The 4,397-nt window shown below is 52.7% G+C and overlaps 1 pseudogene; it reads left to right on the forward strand.

The window, feature by feature from the left end:
• Positions 1-4,397, forward strand: LOC115406084 (zygotic DNA replication licensing factor mcm6-B-like; annotated as a pseudogene).

Here is a 4,397-nt window from a genome sequence, read left to right on the forward strand (position 1 = left end):
TGTTTCCGTCTGTGTGAAGCGGATCGCCGTCTCGCAGTAAACTTACAGCGCTTTTTGGAGAGTTTTCCCTGCGGGTTCACGGCGTCTCAGCATGGATGTTGCCACGGCGAACGCGGAGAATGCCGGCGCGATGGTGAAAGACGACTTGGCGGAGAAATGCCAGAAGTTATTCCAGGCTTTCTTGGAGGAGTGAGTCAACCGGCAGCAGCATGCTTTTTTTCTGTTGTTGCAATGCAGCGTGGCTCGATAGCATTCAGCTGACACCAAACTAGTCGGATCTTTCTTATTTTTTAATGTCCCTTCTCGTCTTCGTGCAGGTTTCAGACTCCGGACGGAGAGGTGAAGTATGTCCGGGAGGCCGAGGAGCTGATCAGGCCGGAAAGAAACACCCTGCTGGTGAGCTTCACGGACCTGGAGGGCTTCAACCAGGAGCTGGCCACCACCATCCAGGAGATGTACTACAGGTGAGTCGCAGCACCGAGGGTGTGGGGATCTGTTGTCCTGTCCCTTTCCTTCCTGTAGCTCACCATGGAGCTCTCTGTGCTTTCAGAGTATCCCTACCTTTGTCGGGCTGTGCGCAACTTCGCTCGCGACCATGGAAATGTTCCTCTCAACAAGGAGTTCTACGTTGCCATAAAGGATCCCACCAGACACAAGTAAGACAAGTAAATTTAACGAGCACAGATCGAGCCTGCAGGTTTTACTGTATCTTAGATTATGGTGCCATCCTTGCTGAATCCAGTGACAAACAAACGTGATTGATCCAAACACAGGTGAGAGCAGGTGTAGCTTATTGATGTAAATTAACTGTTGACTCTACTTTATTCCAGGATTCGCGAGCTGTCCTCAATGCGCATCGGCACCCTGGTGAGGATCAGTGGTCAGGTGGTGAGGACGCACCCAGTCCATCCTGAGCTGGTGAGACAGTTTTCCGATCAGATGATCAGTGAGCGCCACATGTCACGCAGTCCCTTACCGTAACGTGCTTTGTGGTTCCAGGTCAGTGGAACCTTCCTGTGCATGGACTGCCAGTCAGTGATCAAAGACGTCCCGCAGCAGTTCAAATACTCCCCGCCCACCATCTGCAGAAACCCAGTCTGCAACAACCGCTCCCGCTTCCACCTGGACACGCACAAATCCAAGTTCATCGACTTCCAGAAGGTGCGTAGCAGAGAGTTCGGACGGCGGGGGTCGCAGGTGACGCCTCCGGCAGCCCTGAGCTGCTTTTCTTAACTTCATTCCATCGCTCGCTTTCAGGTTCGTATCCAAGAGACGCAGGCTGAGCTGCCTCGCGGTTCGATCCCGCGCTCCCTGGAGATCGTCCTGAGGGCGGAGGCTGTGGAGACGGCTCAGGCCGGTGACCGCTGCGACTTCACCGGGACCCTCATTGTGGTGCCTGATGTCTCTCAGCTCAACACTCCTGGTTTTTGCTTTAAAGCTCAAACAGTTGTTTTTTTTTTTTTTTTTAGTCTTTAACACTTTTTCATGGCCGACTGTACAAATGTTTTTTTTTCTTTCCCTCCAGGTGTGCGAGCAGAGACCAGCGCCCGTGTCGCCGGAGGTCCTCAGGGTTTAGAATCTGAGGGTCTGAGAGGACTGAAGGCTCTGGGAGTCAGAGAGCTGTCCTACAGACTGGCCTTTCTGGCCTGTAATGTGGCTCCAACCAATCCACGAGTAAGAAATCTTATCAAATTAAAGATGTCGCAAATTTCAAAACCTACCCGGTGCTTAAAAAAAATCCTTTTCCAGTTTGGTGGTAAAGAGCTGCGAGAGGAGGAGCAAACGGCTGAGAGCATCAAGAGCCAGATGACTGAGAAGGAATGGGAGAAGGTGTTTGAGATGAGTCAGGACAAGAATCTGTACCACAACCTGTGCACCAGCCTCTTCCCCACCATCCACGGTGAGTGGGCCGACCCCTCGGCGCCGCTCTGGCTTCATGCGTCTGTGAAGTGGTGGTTTGTGGGTGGAATATTGATCGCTGCGACGCTGCAGGGAACGACGAGGTCAAGCGCGGCGTGCTGCTGATGCTCTTCGGAGGCGTCCCAAGACGACCATGGAGGGAACCTCCCTGAGAGGAGACGTCAACGTCTGCATCGTGGGAGACCCGAGTACCGCGAAGAGCCAGTTCCTCAAGTGTGTAGCATCGGTTCATAGTTGGACCGTACTGGATTGGAACAGACATGTCTGTGCAGAGATCAGTCGGTAATATGAATGCGTTGTGTTCAGGCATGTGGAGGAGTTCAGTCCCAGAGCCGTCTACACCAGCGGCAAAGCCAGCAGCGCTGCAGGTCTGACGGCGGCGTGGTCCGAGACGAGGAGTCCCACGAGTTCGTCATCGAGGCCGGCGCGCTGATGCTCGCCGACAACGTAAGCGCTGCTAAAAGTGCAGATGTAGAGAAATATCCCGGTTACATCCGGTGCCGTTAACGCTCATCGATGTTTCAGGGTGTCTGCTGCATTGATGAGTTTGATAAGATGGACCTGAAAGACCAAGTGGCCATCCACGAAGCCATGGAGCAGCAGACCATCAGCATCACCAAAGCTGGAGTCAAGGTGAGACACAGCGGCCTCGGTCAGGAACCCACGTCAACACGTTCATATCAGACATGCTCCAGACACTCGTCACTCCAGTGGGATGTTTTTAGAGGCAGGAGACGACCTCAACAGTAAGATCCACTCTGGACTGGCAGCCTGAGACAATCACATCGAGGGTCACCGGTTGACTTTGAGTGGATCTTTTTTGAATGAGAAAGGAAGCGAGTGACGGGTCGGTCTCCTTCTGCTGATCGACAGTCTTTAGTAAAACAGCACCTCACCTTTCTCCCCTCCAGGCCACCCTGAATGCTCGCACCTCCATCCTGGCTGCTGCCAACCCCGTGGGCGGACGCTACGACCGCAGCAAGAGTCTGAAGCAGAACGTCAACCTGACGGCGCCCATCATGAGCCGCTTCGACCTCTTCTTCATCCTGGTGGATGACAGCAATGAGGTATGAGAGAAAAACTATTCATCATTTCTATTGCGGATTCTCATTATGGGACTTTTAACAGCACACCTCTTTCCTCCCGTTTCTCAGGTGACAGTAGACGCAGTCACTCCCGTGTGGAGGAGTCGGTCGACCGGCTCTACTCCTTGGACGAGATCCGCAGATACCTTCTCTTTGCCAGGCAGTTTAAACCCAAGGTGGCCGTTCGTATCGTTTGTAGACCGTCTGTGTGCGTTTTGAGACTCGCTGCTCATCAACCACTGTAACCTCTGTGTGTAGATCTCCAGTGAGTCGGAGGAGTTCATTGTTGAGCAGTACAAACGTCTCCGCCAGCGGGACGGGGGGGGCGTGGCCAAGTCGGCGTGGAGGATCACGTGCGGCAGCTGGAGAGCATGATCCGCCTGTCGGAGGCCATGGCTCGTATGCACTGCTGTGATGAGGTTCGGCCTTGAAGTCTCTCCGTTTCTGTCAATATGTTCCTCCTGTCAGGATTCAGAATGCTTCATTTCTCATAACTGAGTCTCTTAAACTATTTACATGTTGCTTTTTTTAAATGTTTCTTCAGGTTCAGCCCAAACACGTGAAGGAAGCTTTCCGCCTTCTTAACAAATCCATCATCAGAGTGGAGACGCCCGACATCAACCTGGACCAGGAGGACGACCTGGAGGACGAGGAGGCGCAGCAGGAAGATGGTAATGGCACACACACTCCAGGAGACACTGTACGTCCTCCGTCAGTGTGAGGTTTTATTAAATTTACGTCTGTCTTTGAAGGGAATAACGTACCAAATGGAGTGAACGGCATTAATGGCGTGAATGGCCATGTGGATGGCATGAATGGGCACGACAATGGCGTGAATGGCCACAGTGAGAACGGCAGCCAGCCCAAACCGTCTCTTCGCCTCTCCTTCCCCGAGTACAAACGGCTCTCCAACCTGCTGGTTCTGCACCTACGGAGAGCGGAGGATGGTATGAGGTGTTCCCACACCGTTATACGAGCACGCAACACTGTTGACAGTTTAATGTGTAATCTGATTTGTTTTTATTTTGTCTGTGCTCCAGCTGAGGAAGAGGAGGAGCTTAAGAAAACGGCCGTGGTTAACTGGTATCTGAAGGAAATTGAGTCAGAGATCGACTCGGAAGAGGAGCTTATCAACAAGAAGGGTCTGATAGAGAAGGTCATCCACAGGCTGGTGCACTATGTGAGTTCACCTGTTTGCAAAGTGCATTGAGTTAAAGGTTCTTCAGGGTGGATCTGCTGCATGTACTGATGAATGCCTCTCCTCAGGATCACATCCTCATCGAGCTGTCTCAGGCCGGACTGAAGGGCTCCGAGTCCGCAAGCTCAGAAGAAGCCGTTCTGGTCGTCAACCCCAACTACATCCTAGAAGACTGAACTCCATCCCTCCACCCA

The sequence above is a fragment of the Salarias fasciatus genome, chromosome 18 (genome assembly GCF_902148845.1).
Source record: "Salarias fasciatus chromosome 18, fSalaFa1.1, whole genome shotgun sequence".
NCBI classification, from domain to species: domain Eukaryota; kingdom Metazoa; phylum Chordata; class Actinopteri; order Blenniiformes; family Blenniidae; genus Salarias; species Salarias fasciatus.